Raw genomic sequence first — 26,471 nt, 5'->3', positions numbered from 1 at the left:
GCAATAAGAAACTACTTACGCAGCCTTCTAAGATGCAAGGGCGCACGCCACTTTTCTTTTCGCCCCGCTTATCATCGTCGTGTAAAATGATATAATTATAGAAAATAGTGATTTAGCTGCTTATTTCCGCTCTGGTAGGCTAACGTAGATTTGGATTTTTGCTGTATGGAAGACAAGTATCTTTTGGGGACTTGAAAACACGCAAAATATACATATTCTTGGGATCTACATTCCAAAATCAAGATCTGAATAACGCCGACCGTAGGTGTAGAACGCCCGAGTAATTTTGACCACCTTGGTTTCTGCAACGTGCATCTATATCGAAGTACACGATCGCGCTTACTTTGAAGCCACGTCAGAATGTAGCTGCCTTGGTTATTGGCCCGATGTTTATTTACATTGAAATAATCAGCTCTCCTAAATATTCCGGCTCATTTCTTAAGTCTTGCATACAACTGCGTTGAATCAGCTAATACTTTACTGTTACCACAAATTCATTAAGAAGCAGATTAGGGCTGACCTCATATCTAAGGAATAGAATACCAGGCAGAGGCATCAAGGTACCAAAAATCCCCACTCCTTGATGTGTAGAGAGGCAACAGATTTATTCATAGTTCGCTATTTGTCTTATCAACCACATGATGAATCCTTGTTTTAAGCAATAGCGTGCTTGCAAGTAATCTGCAGTGATATTTATGACTGTCCACGCGACCACGTACTGCGTGAAAGAATGGCTTATCCTGGTTTATATCCACTGCAACGTGTACCTGCAAGAAAAGTGCAATAATTTAAAACAACGTCTTTATGTGATTGCCAAGTACATAGTCGTCGTTAAAAACACGAGCTGCAGTTTCTTTTTATTTATTTTGCATACAACAAAAGAGAAAATTTTCCAAAGCATCCGGCAGTTGCAACATTGCCTTTTTGAAAGAATACGTACATTCTACACATGATTGCATTTATTCTTTTTGATCACCTGATTACCGACCTGAATGCGATATAACCTTGCATTGAGCAAAATCTATAACTACAATTTGTGTTCACGCCCCCACACTACCAGAAGCACATGGCAGGTACCTGCTGTATAATTTGAAACGTAATGTTATTGCGGTATGCGTATTGGCGATGTCGTTGTTGCAGTAGGCATGATGATGTCAGTTGGTCGAGTGTAATGCTGGTTGTCTTGTGGCCTAGCTCTAGCATGCAGTACTCACGGATTGACATAGGACATTCGGAGCGCGTGGCCGTCGCTACATGCAGCGCCCCTCGTGGGTGCCCATAGAATCAAAGTGCTGCATTGTGGTATAGCGCGAGGGGGTGAACATCTACGGAACAGAATTCCTCCTTCCGGTCGCCAACCAACCGGCCTGTAGTTTAACACACTGCCAGTGTGGCACTGCAAGGCTTGTGCGCCTTCTTGTGCCGACCGAAATGACTCGACCGCGCGCACCTGCCCGAGCAGACGACGCTCTCGTCACACGCGCTTTGGCGATGCGGCACGCATGCTGTGCAAGCAAGACACGGGATTCAGCTACGAGATTGCGCCTTACGTGCGTTCGTAGATACGATAAACATCTGCACAAAAGAATAGCTTATTTCGTGCGAAAACCTGTGGAGAAGCCGAGGAGAAACCGCCTTCTTTACTTCAGCCTCGAAATGATAACTCCCGGCATTGTTGGTCGTGCTGACGTCAACAGAAGCCGAGCCACAGGTAGTTATATATGGCGAACGCAACACGAGCCTCAGTTTCAGACACGAGCAGCAATGCCAGGCATACCCATCTCGGAACGGATACAGATTGTGACTCTGCAGCAGGTTTACCACAGCAACAAATCGCCGATATGACCGGACGCCCCCGCTCGTCGGTGAGCAGGATTGTGCAGCTTTTCAGGACGGATGCTCTCTTGACAACTCTGCCCAGAGGACACCGACCGAAGGTGACGACCGACTGCCGACGAGCGTATAGTTGAAGCAGCGAGACGAAACCCGAAGATGACGGCGAAAGAAATACGAAGCGGCCTGGGGCTCGTAGCCAGCACACAAGTAGTACGCGAGCGCCTTTACATGGGTGGCCTTCGTAGTTGTGTGGTGGCGATTGAGTCCTTCATCTCTTCAGAAAACAGGATCAAAAGGCTGCTGTTTGCACAGGAGCATCGGTCCTGGACAGTGGAAGAGTGGTAGAATGTCATTTTTACGGAACAGAGCACATTCACATAAAAATGGGACCAGCAGCTGCGAGTGTGGAGGACACGATGCACGAGGTAGGTGGACTCCTTCACAAATTCGGGGATTTACAGCTTTTCTAAAAAAATTTGCCAACATTTATCTTTATTTACATTCCCGTAGCGCATGAGAGATGGGATAGATGGTATTTGGCGGCTAGGTATGCGTTTTCATCAAAAACTACGTTTTATATTCCGTGCACTCCGCTACCGCAAGAAGAGAGCGCACCCCGAAAAACATTTCCCCGGTGCCTCGTTTCGTGCGTTGGACACAAGCAGTTCGTAGAAATGGTCACTAAAGGCAGTGCATTGTGCCAACATTCAAGAGCAGGACCCCCTATCGTCGCGGTTATCAATCGCAGTTGCGAATTGAAATAGGATATTCGGAGCGTGTGGCCGTCGCTACATGCAGCGCCGCTCGTGGGTGCCCATAGAACCAAAGTGCTGCATTGCGGTATAGCGCGACCCAAGCAGTGAAGTAAAATAATGTCTTGTGTTCTTTCCGCTTCCTTCACCCAGGTTCGACGACCCCAATCTGCATCGTGTTGCAAGCAGTGGTCGATGTAGCGTCAACGTGTGGGGGTGTATTTCCAAAGACTGCTTGGGTCCGCTTGTACGCCTGGACGGCCGCTTTAATGCCGCAGCATACTTAGACCTCCTCGACACCGTCCTTATGTCGTACGCCCTGGATGGCCCATTTAAGGACGGTTTGTTTTACTTCCAGCACGACCGGAGCCCAGTTCACATCGCAGCACCCGTGACTCGCCTGCTGGAAGACAGGTGTGGGATGGTGTTGAACTGGCCAATGCAAGGTGCAGACATGAATATTATTGAGAATGTATGGGCTGAAACAAAGAAGGCGCTGTCTCGTCGGCCGCTCCCCAGGTGTTCTTCGGACAACCTGTGGTCGTATGTTCAAGAAGAATGGGAGAAGCTAGCGCTTTCTTCCTTGGCCGATAGCCTCTACGAAAGCTTGCCACGCAGAATGGTCGCCGTATTTGCTGCTAGGGGCGAACCAAGAAAATACTGAGACTTCGATTAAACGTTGCACGAGGACAGGCCTGTGACTGCTTCTTTTTTTGCCGTGACAGAACGGACGAAATTAACTTTCTTTTCTTTTGTGCTAGTGTTGATCATGTCTACGAAGGAACGTATGGCACTATCTCGTAGCTGAATCCTGTGTTTTAATTGCACAGCATGCGTGCAGCATCGCCAGAACGCGTGTAACGAGAGCGTCGTCTGCTCGCGCAGATGCGCAAGCAGACGACGCCGCAAAACGGGAAGCGCGCATCGCCGAACAATTTCGGTGGGCACACGAAGGCACGCAAGCCTTGCAGCCATTTGCAGCGCCACGCAGGCAGTGCGGTAAACCACAGGCCGGCTCGTTGGCGACCGGAAGGAGCAATTCTGCTTTAGTGATGTTCTCGCCCTCGCGCTATACCACAATGCAGCACCTTGGTTCCATGAGCATCTACGGGCGGCGCTGCATGTAGCGACGGCCGCGCGCTCCAAATGTCCAATTTTAATCCGTGAGTACTGTACATGCTATATTTGTAGGTTCAAAGTAAAACACTAATCCGCCATGTAAATTGCTTTTTGCAGTCCAACAAATTGCAGTAAATGTTGTACTATATCACCGGTTTCATCGAAATGTTTTAAAAGGGGCGCATGCGGTGGTGTCTGAACGTCATATGCCATATTTTCATATCGACATGGTGTCATGTCAGAAATGGAGCAAGAAATTTGTCTTGTGCCTATGAGACGCAAAATAGGGAGACTGTACGCAATCAATGATGGTATTTCATATTTCTAATCCTAGTCATGCCATCACCTACTCATGGGCAGAAGATATTCATGTGCTGCCTAACCGTAACAAAAACTTAATAAATTTATGCACCGGCAGTCTCAAAATAGGTCTTGGTTTGCTTCGAGCGAAACAAATGGTTCTTCCATTAGAGAAAGCAAGGCAACCTATAGTACTTTCTTTTTGCATTCAAGAAATCTACCAAAATTTCCGCATGCTATCGGCTTGACACAAGGAAAAGCCTCTTGGAAACAAAGAACTTGACAATTATGGGCGAGTGGGCAAAGCAGCATGAGCACACGACGTCCGTCTGCTACAGTTTTGTTATTCTGTACGCCCTGAACGCCAACGTTACCTATGGCAACTCTCCAAGCCAAGAGCATCTTTAACAATTTCGGTGCTCAGAAGATATTATGTAGTCAACTCATGACGGCGAAATATTAACACTTCTTGATATAGGCCGTTGGCCAGAGTTCCTTGCATTAATTTTTCCTAAGCGGTTCAACACCCTACGACAGTCTTACGGTGGCATTTCACGTACATAATTATATTGTGAGCAAAATTGTCCAATTGTCGTACCAAAATATAACCATGTTGGCCGAATCTATGGTTCAGCAGAAGCGCTATGAACCATTCAAGAAAATTCTTCCATTGAGGGATATGTTATGAATATTTTGTTAGGGATGGTCCTTGGAAAGCTAATTATATGGGAATCTTACCATGATAGTTCTTTATTTCGCTCGAAAATTTCAAATGTAATACAGATTGCCTTTTTCTCAAGTCATAAATTAGATTTCAGTGAATTTAGTTGAGCGTTGTCAATACTACCGCCTACCAGAGACCCGGCCTAGCCGCTTTAACAATCTGGACATGTGCCCTCTAACAGCTGGCAAAGTCCACCGCTCCTGATCTTGTCAAGACATTAGAAAAACGATCCCACATCTCTTCGTCCCGTTCTGATAGATAGCGATTTTATGCAGCCTCATTCAAACGTGACTATTTGGGAACGCGTGTACTTTATGACGTTATGCATATCTGTGAGAACTTTTAATATTTTTTATGTTCTTTATTCTTCGCAGTTTTTCCTATTTTGGGCCCTGATATTCCAGGCCGACACTGCTTTTGGTAACTTTCAATTGTGACTTAATCATGGCAAGTCGCTCATACAACTCGCTTTATATTGTATAGGTGGCTAGGCCGCCTTTAGGTTATATTGTTCGCTATATTGTGCTAATTTTTGTTTATTTGTCTTTTTTTCGTGCTTCAGATATTTCCACCTTGTCGCGTAATGTCCTATGTCCTTTGAGATATTTTCTTAATTCTTGGCATCGGCAGCCCATTTTGCCACTTGCTCATTACTTAATAAGCAAAACGACGATTACTGCAGAGCCATGTGAAATATGTTACTCACTGTTGTAACACAATGACTTTAGGAGTCATAGAAAATGGTACTATATGTTTTAAAGAGCCAGAAATAAGTGGAGGAGCGTCTGTACACCACGATAAATAACTAAGCATGAAAGCTCCTGACAAAGTCAAAGTTCATCGCGTGAAGAGAGCCTTCGGTGTATGAAATACACGATAAAAAAATGAAAATGAATCAATGCTCCTATCAGTTCTACCAACTATTTATGTGCGTGCTTCAAGCTTGCCCATATACTGCCTGTACTTTTTACTCTAGTGGTGAAGAGAAAGACAAGCGGTGAAATATGTTCAGGATGTTTCAATAACAAGATCAGGCTGCAATTACGAACTTTTAACTTTGTAAGCAGCAAATCAAAGGCCACTGTGGTTTAAATCATGCACGTATTGTGACTTCACGCCGCATTCACACATGTGACATGGCGGACACAGAAGGAATGAATTTTTTTGTAAAAAAGGCAAGAGCTTTTGCTTACCTAGCCCATCTGGGCGACGTGTTGTTGAAGAAGGAGGTCGACGAGTTGTGGTGGGGGGGCGGAAAATAAACACCCTTGCCTCAACGCTTACTCTACGGTGTTTGGAAAGAACAGAAACACCACCAGATTGGTTGATTTGGCACAGAATGAAGACAAGTGCCCAAAAAGCTAAAAAGAAATTCACGCTGGCTGCTTTGGTCATCATAACGCTGTGGAGAGGAAGAAGTGCTTAGATTCTCTGTATCGTGCCTTATATACTCATCCTAACACAATGCACAAAGCAAAGTTGTGTTGGTTTAGCGCTTTTGACTGAAATCGCAAATATTCTTTTTGCATCATGGTAGTGTCTTTTAAGTATACTACATTTCTCAGGACAGAGAGAGATTATATATTTGTAGAGTATCAGTGAACTAAACCTTCGAGAGAAAAATTCCCACTCGGTAAAATTTCTTACACTCAATGGAACTGTACTATTCATTATTGTACTACGCTTAATATTACACTCACAGAAGTGAACAAAGATATAAAACAAAAATTGCCCGTGCTTGTGACACGTACGGCCTATTTTTGTTATTTGTACATGCTCCTTCCTTAGACCTATCGTCAGTGTAATAGGAAACGCAACACAATAATCGCTTTTAACCAGCTATCCCTGTCTATGTTATAGTAAAGAGTTATGCTAATGCACGGAAAAGCATAATATTCGCTTTTGTGTCAGCGTAATTCCGAATAGCTACTAAAAGTTCACCGTTCGTTTATTTTAAGAGTCTGCAAAACACTCATCTCTAATGAATTATCCTAAAAGTACAATCTCTATACCATGTGAAGAAAAATAAACCAGCAAGCAGTGGACAGACAGAAGAAACGGATGAATAAAGGGAAAATTAGACATCCACCTTTTCGTAGCAATTGCTACAAAGGAAACCGATACGGGTTCCTCGAAAGAAAAGCCTCATAGTTGAAGAAAAATTCGTCCTGGTCCGGGACTCAAACCCGGGACCACCGCCTTTCCGGGGCAGCCGCTATACCATCTGAGCTAACCAGGCGGCTAGCAGATGGTAGGGCGAAGTCGAATTTGTCGACAACACGCAGCAAAGGTAAGTGTTTGACGTAGTAGTTCTGCGGAAACCCGCAAGGTGGCGAGAAGTAATGAATAAAGGGAAAATGAGACATCCACCTGTTCGTAGCAATTGTTACAAAGGAAACCCATACGGGTTCCTCGAAAGAAAAGCGTCATAGTTGAAGAAAGTCTCTTTCCCTTTACTCATTCCTTCTCTCCACCTTGCGGGTTTCCGCAGAACTACTACGTCAGAAGAAACGGATATAAGCAGTTTGCTCAGCCCCCCGATGTATTAACCTCAAGTGAGCGATTCTAAGGGTACTAAAAATAACTAAAATAATAATTATGCAACCTTCCTTTAGACGATACTACTGGCCAATACCCGACATAAGTTAGGACAAACTCAATTCTTCCTTTCGTTGTTTTGCATATTTATTGACGCAGTTTGCTAAGAAGTGGGAGAGAATCTCTGTCTCTAATTTCGGTAAGATTTACGTACATATATATTAAACAGTCTGTCGGCTGCTCATGCTCGGCTCCCCTGCCCACGTAGGAATGATACTTTGGGAACACTTCTAGTTGTCGTGTTCATGGCATCTCGGTAATGTCAATATTTTTTATCATTCAACAAAATTCAGACCACGCGAAACTTAGCCACACCAGACATACACGTGTACTCACTCCTGACCCCTCCTGGTTAATCGCCTAGGCAGACATCACCTTGTAATGAGCTATTGCAGCACTTCAAAATGCGCAATGCCAATGTGGCAGCTATCCGTTGGTCAACCTTCTGCAGGACAAAGCCGGTCCTCACTAGTACCACCACCAGACATGCGCACATTAGAAGGAGTGCGAACTTCAGCCCTACCATCAACATAGCAAAAGTTGCGCTGTACTGCCTATATTCATTACAGTTATCCTCTAGAACTGCTTGTAGCGCAGCCTCCCGCGGGGTGCCATGACTAGTCCCCTCGCTGGGCTTTAGTGCACCTTGACCTGACTGAAGAAGTGAATCCCAAGTTCTTTAGAGTCCGCGCTGTCAATCTGAACGTTTTCAGCTCCATGGCCTTTTGCACGTGACACAACATCGAACCTGTGCTTTGACACTATTCGACGTACGTGCCCGGTGAAATGATTAATTCGGCATCCTGCCCTGATCATGCTGTCTCGGCGGCGTGCTTCTGAACATCAGTAACGCCGTAAAGCCTGTATGACGCCACGTCATACATATGCTACATGGTTTTCATAGCCGCCCTCCAGAAATGGGGTCAACTGAACCACTGTGGGAACCCTGACGACCTCTGGCGACAGCAGACACTGTTTATAGATGACATTACATCCTTCTCTTTTAGTCACCGCCTCTCGTGTTCAAAAGCCTGAAGGAACTACACGGTGCGGTACTTTCTGCTGAGACTCTGTCCGTACTGCGGGCGGCTCTGGGCACCATTGAAGTTGGGTGACCGCAAGCGCATGAGCTGGAAAAATAAAATTATTGGATCCTTTTATCAGGACATGCTGACATCCCCTTCTCCACGAAAGAAAAAAAACGAACGAGTGCGTGAGCCAGAGACCGAAGAATAGAACGTGCAAGCGAGGGAAAACAAAGGCAGTGAGCATAAGAGAACAATAATAATGCGAGCGAACATGTGAACAACTGAACGGTGGAGGCATGAGCAGCAGGTCCCAGCGGGTAGCGGCGGACAAATAAATGCTCTCACCGAAAAGTGTGCTGGTTTCCTTTCCATGATTTACTAAATTTACCCCACGAAGCCCGAAAATCATTCCACATCAAAGGAAACTAAAACAACTTGTCCACATTTATTTCTGGTCGCAGAAATTATATTGGTACGAAGAAAACTTTCCAAAGTATAATTGGGAGAAATAAATATATGGTGTAATAATTATTCAGTAATTTTCTGATCTATTCATAACTGAAAACACCTTCGAGCATATGAGGAATGGTATATGAGCTTTAGATGTGATTGGAAAGCCTGTATCAGAGTTTTAGGCATAACATTCAGCCTATCAAAAATTTAACGGTAGACTTTGTGGAGCATACACCGCCCACTTCAAGCTATCGCTCAAATAACGGCGAATAATGGGGTTGAATGCACAAACAACTCAGTGCTGACGGGGACTATGAACGGGCATGTCTCCGCTACTCGCGATCTCCGAGTGCGCGGCAGTAGCCGGTGCTGAAAATATGATGCTCGTGACACTACACTCTACGAGGCAGCTTAAGTAGTTTTGTATTTTTGTATAAGGCATGTACGTGCCATAAATGTAAATGAACACAGTGACGTTGGTGTCCGCAAAATGCGTGCTCTATGTAAACTTCGATAAGGCTAGAAATAAAAACGGACGCCTTCGTGTTATCACAAAAGTTAGCCTCATGTCAGCAAACCACGCGCCGCAGCTTTCACCAACCAGTCCAGTGATGTTGCCTAGAGCACGCAAACCCTAAGGAATGAGCCTCCGCATACCTGCCATTGGCTGTTTTGAAGGAGACGCTATTTAGACGCTATCGCCAAGGTTCCCTTCAGTTCAACAGGAGGTCCCCTTCAACAGGAGGGCGATACTTTAGCAAAATGGCAGCGCACGCGATTTTTACGTTTTCATGGCCACAGGAACAGCAGCCGCGCGGGGCCTCCTCTCTCTGGTGTTTTATTTTTGTGTTTGCTTTTTATTGCGCCGACTTGCTCTGCTGCATCTCGCACTCGCACTCACCTCCACTCACTCGCACTCGCACTCCCGTTCATTCACACTCACCACTGGCACTCACTTGCACTCGCCCTCACCTCCACTCACAATCTCTGGAACTCACTCGCACTGGCCTCAGCTCGCACTCACCTCCTCTCACGCTCATTGGCATTAACTGGAACTTACTCGAACTCACCTCCAGTCAGACTCACTGGTACTCACTTCCACTAAAACTTACTGGCACTCACTCGAACTTGCACTCACCTCCACACTCACTGGCACTCACTTGAACTTACACTCACCGCCACTCACACTCACTGGCATTCACTGCCGCTCGCCTCCCCTAACACTCACTGTCATCCACTCGCGCTCGCACTCGCCTCGAACCGCATCACTGGTACTCGAGCACACTCGCCTCCGCTCACACTCACTGGCACTCACTTGCACTCACGCTTTTTTAAATAAGTGCGAGTGAATGCACTCATGAGTGAGTGTGCTGCCTTCTTCTGCTCACAATTCGTGTATATTCATGCAAAAGCTCCAGTTTAGCACCTATTACCCAGTTTTATTGTTAATATACTTACACGATTTGTCTTCCCAATTACATGGTAAAGTCCGTCTATTCGCCGGCGATTGTTTTTCTTACCGTGAAATTATTTGCAATGATGATCACCGTATACAAAATTCTACCTTTCCTTGGTGTCAGGAGTCGCAGAGGACTCAAAATGCTCATTAGACAAGTAATGTTAACAGTAATTAGAAACAGGTATCTTACCTTACTTACATCACTAATGACACACCTCTCACTTGTGTGTTTCAGGGTAAATATTTAGATGTCACTTTAACACGCGCTCACTGAGGGCAACCCATGTTAACAACGTAACCTCAAGTGGAAACCAATGTGTATGCTGAGCACCAAAGAGACTCATTTTTCTGAGAAAACCCCGCAGGGGCGTCTACGGCAGCTGGTGTTTGGTGTGTTGCGGCACCACGTAGCCGAGCACACGAGGGCTGGACCCTCCCGCGTGTAGCCGTGTCCGGGGAAAGGGGGATCCTTGGGGTTGAGCCGATGCCGGGTGTTCGGACCATTAAAGCGCCCCGGCGGAGGCAACGCACCTCTTTGGCCTCTCCTTCACGTAGACGGCACCCCCGGACTGACCTACCCGGGGGGAAATCAGCAGTCGCCTCTTCCTGCCTCCCTCTTCTCAAACCTTTGTCTTTATCTCTCACTTTTTGAGCTTTCCTGTCTTCTTCTCTCTTCCATTTACTTCCTTTCTCTATGGCGGCAAGGGTTAACCTTGTGTGGCTATCCTACCTTCGGTACACCATATTCGGTTATTGTGATGGCGTACGGCTGGCGTCGTGCAGGCTTTGCCGCGTCCTCAAGTTGTGCTCCGTGGTGAGCGGTCGGCTCTGTTGCCGAACATACACATTTTAACACGATAGCGTTAAGGAGCTCGTGTCACAGAAAAGCCGGTGTCGTCGGCGTCGGCGGCGTTGGCCGTGTGCGAAAAATTCCAGAAGGCAATTCATAAATAAAAACAATTTGCAAGATAGGCTGGGTGGGAATCGAACCAGGATCTTCGGAGTGTGAGACGGAGACGCTACCACTCCGCCACGAGTTCGATCGTTCAAAATGGGACAAAAACGCCTCTAGTGAATACGGTGTTGTTTTACAAACGTGCCATAGAAGGTATACTGCTGTGTATATCGGTAATTATGAGCATGTAAATTACAGAAGTCGCAGTTAAACGTGTAGTGAAGTAGGTTTCCGCTACATTTCTTCGGCACTTTCCGCACACGCAGAGCCATCTTGCGGCAAACACAGAAGACCCCCTCGTCGCACCATACGGCCCTGCCCCGACAGGTGGCGCGCCACGCGGGCATTGGGGCAGTGCGGGGACCGGTGCGAGACGCATCGCCGCCCGGCTGTCGGCGCCCATCACGACGTTCAGAGAGACCGAGTTCTTTGGTTCGTTCCGCTTGCTCAGGCGCATGTTTGGTTGCCGCGCCGAACGCTGCGTTGCTTGATGCTCACCGCGTGATTGGAGGGTGCAAAGCCCGATGCGGGGCGCCTCGTAAGTGGTCGCTGCGCCCTAGCGCATTGTCTTACACCCCTTCGCGGGTCGACGGGAACACTATCGCGTTCCACTCTTGAAGGCGAAGCTTAAGCGTCCTCCAATTTTTCCTATGGTAGCGCAAGCCTCTCTTGTCTATGATCGGCGCCTGAAAAGATGCCGCACTGAAGTACCATTCCAATTCTCATTTCGAAGAAATGCTCAATCTGTCCCCAAGTACTATGAAGTCCACAGCGAAAGCAACATGCCAGTAAGAAAGCTATCTCCATTCCTTGTAGCAAAATGCCTGAAAGATAAAATCGGACCGACACACAAAGCATCCAAAATATCTAACGGGGACCTCCTCCTAGAACTGAATGATAGATATCAAGCAGAGAAGCTCTCTAACCTTACCAGTATTGGTGACGCGACAGTGGCAGTTTCAGCCCACAGAACACTTAATACAAGCAGGGGAGTAATATCTGAAGAAGACTTTATCCGTTTAAGCGATGAGGAACCGCTGGAAGGTTTCCAGGAACAACATGTTACTAAAGTACAAAGGATAGTAATCCGCAGAAACGACCAAAAAATCTCCACCAAACATGTTACACTCACCTTCGGAACAAGCGTAATGCCTACTGCGCTCGATGCAGGTTACGTCAATGTGAGGCCATATATCCCGAATCCCAGACGATGTTTCAAGTGCCAAAAGTTTGGACATGCTTCACATGCGTGCCGAGGACAAACAACTTGTGCTAAATGCAGCTCCAACGATCACCAATCTGAGAATTGCACCTCTCCACCACATTGTGTTAACTACAAAGGAGATCATCCTGCTTACTCGCAGTCTTGCCCTTGCTGGAAAAAGAAAAAGATGTAATTGTACTAACTTTTAAAGGAAAAATCTCGTTCTTCGAAGCCAAAAAGGGACTGTCTTACCTTTCGCGACGCAGTTATGCCGATGTGAAAAAGGTGCGGGCATCGTCACAGAGGCCTGAGGAATTTTGTGAGCCCACGCACAGTGGTCCCATAGTGACGCCTCCCGGCCCCGTGGTGGAAGCAGCCAGTGCTGCTCCATCATCTTCGCAGGCCCTGCAGACACCATTGCCGCAGGGCACTAAGATCAAACGAACCCCAAGGCCCGAGACACGTGTCTCGGCGCCAAGCTCTAGGTCCTCCAGCGCCTCAGAGAGAGCGATGGAGGTCGACACAAAAACCCCGGTGTCATTGACACCGAAGGACAAGCGCTCTCTCGAGCGCCGTAATAGGGACAAAATCCCAATAACCACTCAAAATAAGAAAGCGATAACCGAAATGTTATCGCTTATTTGTATTAGCTTTTTTAAACCTACGTCACCTAACACCTCATCTCTCAATTTTTCTGCAGTGCCACTTCTTGTCTTTCAATTTTAAGATGGCTTTTATTATCCATTAGAATTGTACAGGGCCTTTACACAACTTTGGTGACATCAAAGACATGTTATGTAACTTCTCTCCTGTGGCCCTGTGCTTACAGGAAACAAAGCTAGGCGAAAAACACAAAATTTTTTTAAAAGGTTTCACGGTTGTACGGCGCGACCGTACTCAGGCAAACCGGCTGTCAGGTCGTGTAGCCATTGTTCTGCCAGGTGGTATAGCAGCCAGAGAAGTTCCCATTAACACTCACATCGAAGACGTTGCTGTCACAGTTTTAGCTCACAAAGCCATCACCATTTGTTCAGTATACATTCCGCCACACTCACATTTTACCGTAAGAGATCTAGAGTTAATTGTAAACCAGCTACTTGAACGTTTTTTAATAGGCGGTGATCTTAATTCACATAACGCATTATGGGGTAGTAAAACTCTGACACCAGGGGTCAAACGCTTGAAGATTTTATACTAAAAGATGACATATGCCGTTTAAACACCGGTGCAGTAACTTACTGCTCCCCAAGCACAGGAGCCATTAGTTGCTTAGATCTGCCACTGTACTCTCCATCTCTCTTTGGCGATTTTCAGTGGAATGTTATTGAGAACCCCTATGGTAGGGACCATATGCCTGCTATGATTAAAAAACATATCCTTTTCCTACCATACCATTAAGATCATCCCGTTGTAAACTCCATCTAGCAGACTGGCCTCTCTTTACTGAAAAGGCCACTCTGGATAACATATCAGATGAGCTAACAATAGACGAAATGAATGAGAAGATTACTGCCTGCGTACTCACTGCAGCAGAACAGAGAATTCCACAATCCTCTGGCTTCTTAAGAAAAACACCTGAAACCCTGGTGGACGAAGGAATGTACACAAATAAAAAACTACAAAACAAAGCGTGGAGTATCTTTCGGTGATACCAAACACAAGAAAACCTACTCTCTTTCAAGAAATCAAAAGCGAAATCTAGGTGCACACGCAGACAAGCCGAAAGACAGTCCTGGAAAAATTATGTTTCGTCTATAAATAGCTCAATAACATCCAATGGAATGTGGAATCAGGTTCGTAAGTTTACAGGCGACTACGCTTCTTATAGTATCCCCATACTATCACCTCCAGACATGCAAACAAATATAAAAGAACAAGCAGGCATCTTAGGGCAACATTCCCGTGATATATCAAGCTCAGAGAACCACTCTGCTGCATTTCTAAAACATAAGGAATTAGCAGAAAAACTAAAGCTTCCGACCACAGGAAGTTCAGAAAGAATGTATAACGCCGCTTTAACACTTCCAGAAATCAACAGAGCATTTACTACTGGCAAAACAACAGCACCCAGTCCGATCAGGGTACATTACGCAATGCCAGCTTACCTATCCCCTAAGGCAGTTGAGACCTTGCTTCATTTCTGCAACATAATCTGGGAAACGGGAAAAGTGCCCAAATAGTGGAAGGCCATCATAATCCTTTTCTCGAAAGCTGGAAAACCTCACACAACAGCCACCAGCTATAGACCCATATCACTCACAAGTTGTCTTGCAAAGTCCTATTAAGCAATCATCAACATAAATTGACATACGTCCTTGAAACTGAGAACCTGTTAGATAACCATCAGTGTAGATACAAGAAATGTTTCTCCACAACGGATCACCTAGTCCGACTAGAAGACGACATAGGTGCGGCCTTTCTGCAGAAGCAATACTGTCTCACGGTTTTCTTTGACATAGAAAAGGCGTACTACACAACATGAAGGTTTGGTATTTTAAGGGACTTGGCAGAATTAGGAATCTGAGGTAGAATGCTGAGATGTCTAGCCGATTTCATGTCGGACCGAAAATTCCAAGCGCGTTTAGGTACGGCGCTGTCACGTGTATTCATTCAGGTAAATTGTGTACCACAAGGATGCGTACTAAGCACAACATTGTTTGTGGTGAAAATGAACTCGGTCAATAAGGTAATTCCATCCTCTATAATGCAATCATTATATGTGGATGATCTACGAATTGCGTGTCATGCATCGAACCTGACATCCTGCGAATGGCAAATTCAAATTACATTAAACAAACTAACACAGTGGGCGTCTGTAAACGGTTGTTGTTTCTCAAGTGAAAAACTATTAGTGTTGCCTTTACACAAAATAGAGGCTTACAACCACATCCCAACCTTAAGCTACAAGAAGCCACACTGGCAGTAACACAAGAACACAAGTTTGTGGGTGTTCGGTTTGATAAAAAGTTGAATTTTCTCGCTTACATAAAGAGCCTTAAAATAAAAGCTCAAAATAAACGTTCTCAAAATCCTGTCCCGAGAGCTCTGGGGCTCTGACCGTGAATGCCTGCTACGCATCTACCTTAATTTGGTGCGCAGCATATTAAATTATGGTAGCATCATATACCGCTCAGCCAGACAGTCTTACGTCCGACGACTTGATCCAGTTCATAACCTTGGACTACGACTGGCAAGTGGTGCTTGCAGAACATCGCCTGTCAAGAGTTTGTATGTTGACTGTAATGAACCTCCTTTACAGGAGCGCAGAGTGCTACTAACTCTTTCTCACATATGCTTCAACATTGTGAGACAGTGTAACTCACGCTTACACTACACAAACAAACCAAACATGATTAAGCCGCTTGTCCTGCGATATGAGGAATATATTCAGGATTATAACATTCCTCGATAAGTCTCCTAGGTTGCAAGAAAGCCACAGCGTTTGCCCCCGTGGCACGATTTTGCACCGTTATGTGATTGGACAGTGACACATTTAAAGAAGAAAGACACCCCACACGAACACATTATACATGAATTCCGCTTTCTACAGGACAAATATCAAAATTACGCAGAATTTTACACTGATGGCTATAAAACAAAAGAACATGTGGGTGTGAGGGCCGTAACAAAACATTGGAAAAGATGTATTCGTTTGCCACAGCAGGCCACTGTCTACACAGCTTAATTCTATGCAATATGGACTGTGGTTAAAAAGATCATCGTTGGAAAACTAGAAAACACGATCATATACACCGATTCATTAAGCACGTTGAAGGCTCTTCACATGAAATGCAGCACTATTGGACGCTGCGTGATAAGGAGGAATACGAACGTGTTTTACACCGTTGGTGCTCATAAATTCTGCAAACTCCTCTGAGGTGAACTGTGGCTTGCTGTCACTCACCAATATTTCGGGCAAGCCACAAGCGGCAAAAGCACCCCAAGTTTTTCCAATGTTTTTTGAGCCAGTACCTGTAAGCTGTAAGGGTTAAAGTCCAGCGTTGCATACGCGCGGCAGCAATAGTCGGGATAATACTAATCGTGCGCAAGTATCCCGAGTAGTGGCTGATGGTATATAAATATATATATATATATATATATATATATATATATATATATATATATATATATATATAGTGAATTCTCGGCCGTACAGGTACCGGTGAAATTTCTCTAGGCCAAAGATTAACGCCAGGGCGTCACGTTCGCACTGCGCGTATTCTTTTCTGCTTCCGACAGTGTACGCGAAGCACAAGCAACTGGCTTTTCCTCACCCTCAGCCGTATCGTGAAAAATAACGGCTCCTAAGCCATATGACGATGCATCGCAAAGCATTGCGAGCGGTTTCTTGACGTCGTAGAATGTGAGCACATTGCTGCTTGTTAGCAAGTGCTTCGTATCTTTAAACGCGATGCTGCACTCCTTTGTCCACGACCACTTCTTTTCTTTTCCAAGTAGCCGATAAAGCGGCTCTGCTACTGTCGAAGCGTTCTTGAGAAACTTTGAGAAAAAATTCCACATTCCCAAGTACGCCTTAAGCTCGGTAACTGTAGTGGGCTCGAGGACTTGTAAGATTGCGCTCTTCTTTGTGTCGGTAGGGTAAATGCCTTGCTCAGTCTTCGTGTGGCCCAAGTATGTAACCGATTTTCGGAAAAAAACGGCATTTATCCAGGTTAAGCGTGATGTTGTATTCACAGAGGAGTTGCAAGACACGTTCTAGTGTCTCCTGGCAGTCGCCGATATCAGTCGCTGTGACGATAACGTCGTCAATATAACAGCTTACATGTGGGATGCCATCAAATACATTGTTCATCATTGCCTGAAATATAGCGGGTGCAGTTCCCACCCTTAAGGAAGGCGTTGAAATTCGAACAACCCAAGACTAGTGTTTACTGTCAGAATGGTCGTGACTCCGGAGTGAGTGGCAGCTGCTGGTACGTCGAAGAAAGGTCTATCACACTTAACACCTTTGCTCCTGCTAAGGCTGTGTACAAGTCCTCTGGTCTGGGTGGGGGGTTATGATCTGTTTTGAGAGAGCGGTCTACTGTAGTCTTATAATTCCCGCATAACCAGACACTGCCGCTTTCCTTCACAACTGTGACAAGTGGCGTAGCCCTATCACTTCGCATTATAGGACGCAGCATGCCCGTTTCCACATGTTCTCGCAGCTGCAGCTGAACTCTTTTCTGCGATGCAAACGGAACTGGTCTAGCGCGGCAAAATACAGGCATTGTACCTGGTATCATAACAATCTTTGCTTCAAAGTTTTTTATAGTCCCCAGCTTCTTAGAAAACACGGAATGGCACTTCTCTTTTAGCACCGCAACTCTGTCTTCAACTGCAATCTGGTCAATGTCTAGCCAGTCAAGCTTCAAACGTTCTAACCAATTTCACCCCATTAGTATAGGCGACTTTCTCCTGTTGTCTTTTACAACAATCACTGGTAGAGTCATGCACTGATTGTTGTACTTAACCAGCACGTCACACTGCCCTTTTAGCTGTATTTGCTCCCCAGTTTACATGCGAAGCGACATTTTGCATGGTTCACATTTTACGTGGGGAAATTCAGACCGGTACACTTGCTCCGGGACAGTTCTGACAGCCGCTCTCGTGTCAATTTGCATATTCACTGTACGCCCTTCAGTTTCCACACTCACTTCATAAGATGATTAGTTGGTGTTAATGACATGGTACAGTTCCTGCTCCGAGTCCTTATCAGAACACTCGAGTGCATGCATGTTTTTTGGCTTCGCTCCAGCAACTGGGCACATGCTTTTCAAATGACCTATAGCCGAACACTTGCGATAAATAAATTTATTGTACCAACATTCTTCCGACGAGTGTCCCCTGCCGCATCTTGCGCATTTTTCTTTTTTGCGGGCTTCAACATGCTTAGGATTAGCTGGTCTCCGATACTGGTGTGGTCGACTTTTCCGACCAGCACGGGTGCCTCTCGTTCTCTTGACCACAGTTGTTCAGTGTCTCGCGCCGCTAGTTCTCTATCCATGGCGATTTCGCAAGTGCCATCAAATGTCAGCTCTCGATCAGCAAACAGAGCACGCTGGATCTCTTCGTTCCGTATGCCAGCCACCAGCCTATCTCGGAGGGCGTCTTGTAAAAAGACCCCACAGTCACACTTTCTGACTAAATGTTTAGGTTCCACGATGACCCCTTCCACGCTTTCGCCCTCCTGTTGTACGCCCCAGTTGAACTTGCATCGTTATCCTATTACGGAACTCCTGGGGCTGTAGTGCTCCTTGACTTCTGCGTACGACTTTTCCCCCGGAGCTGCCGGCACAAAAAAACTTCTCAGTACTTCGTAAGCCTCCGGTCCTATGACTGTCAAAAAGATGAGAGGGCGCTTTACCTCGACGATATCATTAGCCGTTAAGAAATGCTCAAAACGCTCTGAGTACGTTATTATTCAAAAGACTAGCGACACACCAACTAGCCCAGCTTTCTGCCTTGGTCGCTCGAAGTTTTACGTTTTCGGGTCGAACTCGGACATCTTTCCAGTGGCGGCATTTCGATAGAAGTACATATATCCGTTACTCATCGGTTTGGTGTTTCCTTGCTTGGACGTGATGCCAGCTCCAAGCCCCGTTGCCTTTCCTGGTGGCCAAGTAATTCCTCAGCAGGTGTGTTCAGTGGGCGGTGCCGTACTCCGGGAGCACGTACAGCGCCTTGAAGCAGGACGAAAGCTACGCTCGCTTGCTTCCGTTCGTGAATGTCCACCCGTGCAGGCCCAAGGCCGTTGCTTACGTGAGTACGTAAGACCCTCGTCGCCAGTTATAGCATCATCACGGAGCCAAATCAGGAATGTAATCAGTTTATTCAGTGCCGGCGTACATATATATATATATATATTGCTATGGGACGTCACATGGATTATGGCAGTTAACCCACCCAGTACACATGCGGCATGACGTGCTGCGCTATCACACTGCCGTCTGTTTTTCTGCCTCTTAAGCTTGATACGATGCACTGCATGCATGGAGTACATGAGCTACTACGGAGGTGTATATGGGAATGCGTGATGACTACGTATGACTAATGAGATTTATTATTTGGCTATGCATAGTAAGTACTCAGAGGTGTAAGTGTAAGTAAGGTTAATAAAGATTAAGGAGATTAGTTACGACAAAATTAGTTAAGCATAACGGCGAATAATTGAGGATAATTAGGAATACAGAAGCTAACTACAATAAATTTATGTTAAGTTATTACACTAATCAAAAGTTACTAAATTTCATCAACTCAGCCTAATCAAGAATTAAGGGTACATTGAGATTAGTTACACCTAATTAGGTAACCTTAATTATGAATTACATATATAAACTTATTCTTCATAACCTTGACTAATGTAAATAATTAAGTCGTCAAACGTCGTCATTATAGAGATAACTAAGCTTGAATAATAAATAAAAAATTACGTTTATTTACCTAAGCTAAAGTTTCACTTGAGTGCACTTCTCTCGTCAACCCCTCAGGATCAGGTGAGGTTTATTCACGCTATGGGGGGAGTGGGTAGCCAGGGCTCCCTACTGCGAACAACTACGCAGAAACTCGACTAGAGTTTTCAAAGTGTGCATAAGCCTACCCCCAAATTTAAGCTCATCATCATCATCATCATCATCATCATCATCATCAGCCTGGTTACGTCCACTGCAGGGTAAAGGCCTCTCCCACACTTCTCCAACTACCCCGGTCATGTACTAACTGTGGCCATGTCGTCCCTGCAAACTTCTTCATCTCATTCTTCCACCAATGCTTGAGCTTTAATGCTTGAGCTTTAATGCTCTCCAGCGCGCGCACACAGCTAAGTCCCATGCTTGAGAGCGCCGGCATGCTGTACCGTATATACCCTACGAATAGTGCTTGTTACAATTGGAGTAATGACGACTCCGAGGGGCCCGATCTTGTACCTGCAACGACGCGAAGGACCGGAATAAAACTCTTTAGCCTTGACTTCCGTGCCACGACGTGTCTTGATGTCTTGGTCAAGCTAAGCCCCGGTTTATGGCTAAGCTAAGGAATCTGTGATGTGTAATCATGGTTGGTCCCCTGAGTTACTAAGCAAGGCAATATCATCAGCGAATCGCAAGTTACTAAGGTATTCTCCATTAACTCTTATCCCCAAATCTTCCCAATCCAGGTATCTGAATACCTCCTGTAAACACGATGTGAATAGCATTGGAGAGATCGTATCTCGCCGCCTGACGCCTTTCTTTATTGGGATGTTGTTGCTTTCTTTATGGAGGACTATGGTGGCTGTGGAGCCGCTATGGATATCTTTCAATATTTTTACATACGGCTCGTCTACACCCTGATTAGGTAACGCCTAAATGACTGCTGAGGTTTCGACTGAATCAAACGCTTTCTCCTAATCAATGAAAGCTATATATAAGTGTTGGTTATATTCCGCACATTTCTCTATCACCTGATTGATAAAGTGAATATGGTCTATTGTTGAGTAGCCTTTACGGAATCCTGCCTGGTCCTTTGGTTGACGGAAGTCTAAGGAGTTCCAGATTCAATTTGCAATTACCTTAGTAAATACTTTGTAGGCAACGGACAGTAAGCTGATTATTTTATATTTTTTCAAGTCTTTCGCGTCCTCTTTCTTATAGATTAGGATTATGTTAGCGTTCTTCCAAGATTCCGGTACGCTTGAAGTAATGAAGCATAATGAGGCGTATACAGGGTGGCCAGTTTTTCAAGAACAATCTGTCCACCATCCTTCAACAAATATGCTATTACCTGATCGTCCCCAGCTGCCTCCCCCTTTGCATAGCGACCAACGCTTTCTTTACTTCTCCCGGTGTTACTTGTCGGATTGGAAATACCTCTAGACTATTCTATCTTTCATTATCGGCGTGGGTGCCACTGGAACTGTATAAATCTATATAGAACTCCTCAGCCACTTAAACGATCTCATCCATATTAGTAATCATATTGCCTGCTTTGTCTCTTAATGCATACATCTGGTTCTTGCCTATTCCTAGTTTCTTCTTCACTGGTTTTAGGCTTCCTCCGTTCCTGAGAGTATGTTCGATTCTATCCATACTATACTTCTTTATGTCAGCTGTCTTACGCTTCTTGATTAACTTCGAAAGTTCTGCCAGTTCTATTCTAGCTGTAGGGTTAGAGGCTTTCATACATTGGCGTTTCTTGATCTGGTCTTTCGTCTCCTGCGATACGTTACTGGCATCATATCTAACGGAGTTACCACCGACTTCTATTGTACATTCCTTAATGATGCCCATAAGCTTGTCGTTCATATCTTCAACACTAAGGTCCTCTTCCTGAGCTAAGGCGCAATACCTGGGGTGCTATCGGAGATGGTTTTTCGGCGCGTTCGTTCGGTTACCGGCGCGCGCGATTGGCCTACTCTGCGCCGACGTCGCCAGCCGCGGGGCGCGGCCACGTTTTTGGTGACGTCAAAATGACGATACGGTCCTGTCAATCATCCTCCCACCAAGCATTTCGTCTACTAGGCGCCGAACCCTACGGGAGCTGGGAAGTTTGGAGCATCATAGGGCTTCGCATGGCGCGTCTGGTGGATTCGATTGGATCCAACCGGTGGCTGCGGCATGGCACGTTTGGATCTAATCCATAGTTTAATTCGAGAATATGGCGCTTCCGTTAGGAACTTAGGTTACTGCGCTGGCGTTTCTAGAGCAAGGAGGAGAGCGGGTCGCAGTGCGAAACGCGTTTGAAGAAATGGTAAAAAGTGAATTCCGGCGTCGTTTTGGTTTCTGGAAACAAATAATTCGTTGGCTGTACAGTGAAATCGACCCCATCATTGGTGCCACCGAGCCACTGCAATGTTGTCGCTGCCTTTTGAAAAATGCGCCACTCTTCCCGTCGTTTCTTTTTCCTTTTTCTTCTCGCCGTGCGAGACACTACGTAGGGACGACACAAAGAAACTAATAGTTATAAATTGCGGTAGTCACACGTACTACTATTTGAAAACGTGTTTGGGCTTGAGAAGTAGAAATACATTTTCTTAGATAAAGATTTCATTCATTTGGTAGATGGGAAACATTTCGTTTTGTAGTATACTGTCTGTAAGCAGACGACAAACGACGGAAGTAAACTTCCGGGGAGGTCTTCCTGATTGGCTACTCTCCCCGCCCCGCTGACACAAATTTTGCATACTGCCACTTAGTGACGTGGCAGCAACCGAACAGAACGCGTATCGAACAAAATATCTCCGATCGCGCACCTGTTCTGTAGGTTGATCCGGAATTCCTCTATTTTCCCTCTTATCGCTAACTCATTGTTCGGCTTCTTATGTACCAGTTTCGTCCATTCCCTCCTCAAGTGAAAGTTTAAGTTCGCCCATCGCCAAATTTCAACTTAACCCTCTACCAAATTTGAGTTCGCCCACGATCAAACTTCAAGTTGGCCCACCTGCAAATTTCTCTACATTGTAGGTTGGTCGACAACCAAAATTTCAAGTTACCCCATCCCCAAATTTTAAGCTGGTCCACCCCTCAATTTTAATTGGCCCACCCCCAAATTTAAAGTTGCCTCCTATCAAAATTTGAAGGTGGTCCACCACCCAAATTTCAAGTTTTCCCACCCCCAAATTTTAATCTGGCCTATCCTGAAATTTATGTTGGCCCGCTCCCAAATTTCTCCAAATTTCAGGTTGGCCTACCCCCAAATTTGAAGTTGGCCCGTGGGGCACCCTGAAATATAAATTGACCAACTGCCAAATTTATCCGATAAAGCTTCATCGTCGTGTCTTCTTTTCACCGTGTGTTCCTGCCTTTTGGCGCTACCATCAGTTTTAAAGAATCCCAAATTCATGTTGGCCTATACCCAAATTTCAAGTGGGCCCACCCCTACTATAGCCTTCGCCATGCATTTTCCCTGGACCCTATATATATCTATTGTTAGTCTCTGTAATCAATATTTTTCAATTGTTCCTAACCTATTATAATGATTGTATGTCGTAACGTCGCACATTGCGCATTTTGTGGCAGATACAAGGCATTCACATTTCATGTGGCGGGCGCATCATGCTGCGGTACTCACCAAAGAAGGCTTACGCATTAAAATACGCTGGAAGTGCCTATTAACTAGCGGACAAATGTTGCTCCTTCGACATTTCCAATGAGCTAGCGTACCAAGTGCGACTTGATAGCAGCAGACGCTGCGTTAGTTGCAGGCCCGGCGTGTTGCGCATCCACCTGGCGTTAGACGCAGTCCAGAGCCGCTTACCTATCAGCCGTGCCTGCCTATTCTGCACGCCAAGAGATGGCACTACAAGCGGACGTGCTTCCCCTTGCTGCCTGTTGCTGGCGCTCTAAGCAGCCTCCACAGAGCACAGGCCACGCGCTCGCTTGTTCCCTTTCATAAAGGACCCCCTGTACCTGTTTCAGTGCTAACCCAAACTGCACCACATGTATCGATGCAACTTTCAATGCATGTTAACAATTCCGATTGCGGCAGAGAATCATAAAGGTCTTTAACATCTGCAGAGGAGGCCTTTAAACTTTCATTTTCATGACTTACAAAATTTAATACCTGCTCTGAACTTTTTGCCAGGAAAAGGTCCTTGATGTCTAACAGGTTTAGTTTTTCTTGTAGGTACAAGGCGACAGATTTCTGCTTTGTGTCCCTTTCAGATACTATTGCCAGTACACCTTCCCCGTGAGCCTTAGCGCTGAAAAATACGTCCAGACAGTCCGTCTTGCTTTTTTTATACTACTCATCACCCCTTGCAGATTCATCGTTTTACACAATTGTTGTGCTTTCGCTGTGACCTTATTAAAGGGAATGCCATTTCTTTCATTAAAACAAGTCGAAATAGCGTTTATAGCTTTCTCATCCAACTCTACATGCGAAAAAACTGCGAAGCCGCCTTCTTCATGAGCTGACAGCACACACAGATCATGCTGTAACAAGTATGATTCTACATTTTTCTACAGGTAATTTCTGACGTGGAGGCTTACAGCTTTTGAAGACATCGACACTTTCGGAGTTGATGCACGTGGCCTCGTCCTCTGGAGCACGTCTGGAGACCTGACGCACAATGGATAAAAGTTGAGCCTTTTTCTTCGGGTGTTGCAGTGCAAACCTTGATCCGAGCCCCAAGACGTCACGTACAGGTTCACCGAGGCAGATCGCATTCACGCGCACTTTGCTCACCTAGTCACGTAGATGCCTCAGCTGCAGCTTCCAGTGGAATTCCGTCATTTGGTCTGCCAGCCATAGATGCTACGAGAACACAATAGCAAAGTAAACAACTTGGCCGCTTTCTTACCATCTATTGCCAGATATGCAAAGACTAAACTAGATTTAAAGAAACAATCATCGTGTGTAGAAGCAGGTGTCAGATGACGCGCTTGATAATACAAGATACACATATCAACATTCGGCAACGCATGCGTCACTAAACCTTCCATTTCATTATCATGGAAGAGCTCAACTATCTTCGTTCGTGCTGAATGTGTACATGCCTGGGAATATATGTCAAAAATATGTTGCGTGCGGTTCCCAGTTTACATTTCTTCATTCATCTTTACCGAAATTCTACACGTGATTTATGAAGTTTCGAGGGTGTATATATAGCCACGAGAAGTGCAAATAAATCCATTGAAAGTTAGCGCCGTGTGTGTCAGCTGGTGCCAAAAAGCGTGCACTCGCCAAGAATGAAATAAAAAATAAAGAACCGACGTTTCGGGCCCCACACGGGTCCCTTGATCACAATGAAGATGTAAGCATGGGCGCGCGGCTATTTATGCGTGAGGTGGCGCAGTGTTCGCGTGTATATCTCGGAACACTGTGCCACCTCACCCATAAATAGCCGCGCGCCCATGCTTACATCTTCATTGTGATCAAGGGACCCATACGGGGCCTGAAACGTCGGTTCTTTATTTTTTATTTCATTCTTGGCGAGTGCACGCTTTTTGGCACCATTATGTTTCCTCGCCAGAGGAGTTTTCGTCGAACACTTGACTATGTGTGTCAGCTGTGCCTTTCCGTTGTCCTTGTTCTGCTCATGCTATAACCAAATAAGATATGCCGTATCAACAAGCCCCTATGGCTATCCTCATCGTGTTTCTGGGAAATGCAGATGCATAGTCCTGAGTGGCGCTATCACATATTCTTTCCCTATGAACTGCACATTGCTTTTCAAAATATGCTAATGATCAGTTGCTATCCAATGTATTCCCGTTCTTTGAAATGCAATGCCGAGCGTTTTCCGAGAGGACCTGCTTGCGAACCTCAAAACAGAATGCAACAAGCAGGCGCCTTGCCAAAACACCAGGAAGTTAATTTGAGACGTGCCTTTTAGCCATGCTTGCAGCGCGTGCACTTCCCCTACGTTAAATTGGCGCATTTGCCAGCAGCACTATTAGGTTGTGCGGTGTTTACGTGGATATCGACCTCACACGCCGCCCTTCGTATAAAAAAGATAGGTCTTCTACTCATTTTATGATGGATAAGCTTAAGAAATAGCAAATTGTTGCAGAGCAATCAGAATTGAACCTATGAGCGCCACTCTGAAGGCCGAGTTCTAAATTACCCACCACTTTGTCAATTTGAAAAAATATATTACCGTATTTTCGCGATTCTAAGCACCCCCCGATTCTTAGAACCCCCATCTATTTTCGCAAACAAACTGGGAAAAATGTTTGCATACGAATCTAAGCACCCCCCTACTTGTTAGAAGAGCGCGTAGCCAAGTCCGCCAAGGGCGCTTGCTCACTCTGTCATCGAGCCAGAGCTGTCGGAGTCCCGAGATGGAATGGCGTCCGCGGCGCGAGTACGCCGTAAAGCCGGACTCGCGCCGTTTTTTATGTTATTTCTCGCACCTCTCTTGTCTCGTCTGATTTCGCAGCGTAAAGATGGAGGGGGGGGTCATTCTAGATTTTTCGAGTCTAGGCACCCCCCCTCACTTTGGGCATCGCGATAGTGAAAAAAAGGGGCGCTTAGAATCGAGTAAATACGGTATCTACTGAGGAAAAATAGAATTGGTAGTAAGAAAGATTTCCTAGGCTAGGCTACATGTGGTTATAATGTTGT

At 45.6% G+C, this 26,471-nt stretch overlaps 3 long non-coding RNA genes across 3 annotated transcripts; all 3 read right to left on the bottom strand.

Annotated features, from left to right (window-relative positions):
* Positions 1 to 586: 586 nt before the first annotated feature.
* On the bottom strand, positions 587 to 6,415 carry LOC142589790 (uncharacterized). The gene is made up of 2 exons (XR_012829937.1): positions 5,925 to 6,415; positions 587 to 767 (listed from the first exon to the last, which is right to left on the bottom strand). It is a non-coding gene; the product is annotated as an uncharacterized LOC142589790 (long non-coding RNA).
* Positions 6,416 to 12,362: 5,947 nt separating this feature from the next.
* LOC142590938 (uncharacterized) lies at positions 12,363 to 23,616 on the bottom strand. Its single transcript, XR_012830275.1, has 3 exons — positions 23,475 to 23,616; positions 12,681 to 12,833; positions 12,363 to 12,599 (listed from the first exon to the last, which is right to left on the bottom strand). It is a non-coding gene; the product is annotated as an uncharacterized LOC142590938 (long non-coding RNA).
* Positions 23,617 to 24,395: 779 nt separating this feature from the next.
* Positions 24,396 to 26,166, bottom strand: LOC142590937 (uncharacterized). Its single transcript, XR_012830274.1, has 3 exons — positions 26,155 to 26,166; positions 24,591 to 24,659; positions 24,396 to 24,464 (listed from the first exon to the last, which is right to left on the bottom strand). It is a non-coding gene; the product is annotated as an uncharacterized LOC142590937 (long non-coding RNA).
* Positions 26,167 to 26,471: the final 305 nt, after the last annotated feature.

This window comes from Dermacentor variabilis, chromosome 8 (genome assembly GCF_050947875.1).
Source record: "Dermacentor variabilis isolate Ectoservices chromosome 8, ASM5094787v1, whole genome shotgun sequence".
In the NCBI taxonomy this organism is placed as follows: Eukaryota; Metazoa; Arthropoda; class Arachnida; order Ixodida; family Ixodidae; genus Dermacentor; species Dermacentor variabilis.
The sequence above is the reverse complement of the archived record's forward strand: the minus strand, read 5'-3'. Positions and strand labels throughout refer to the sequence as shown.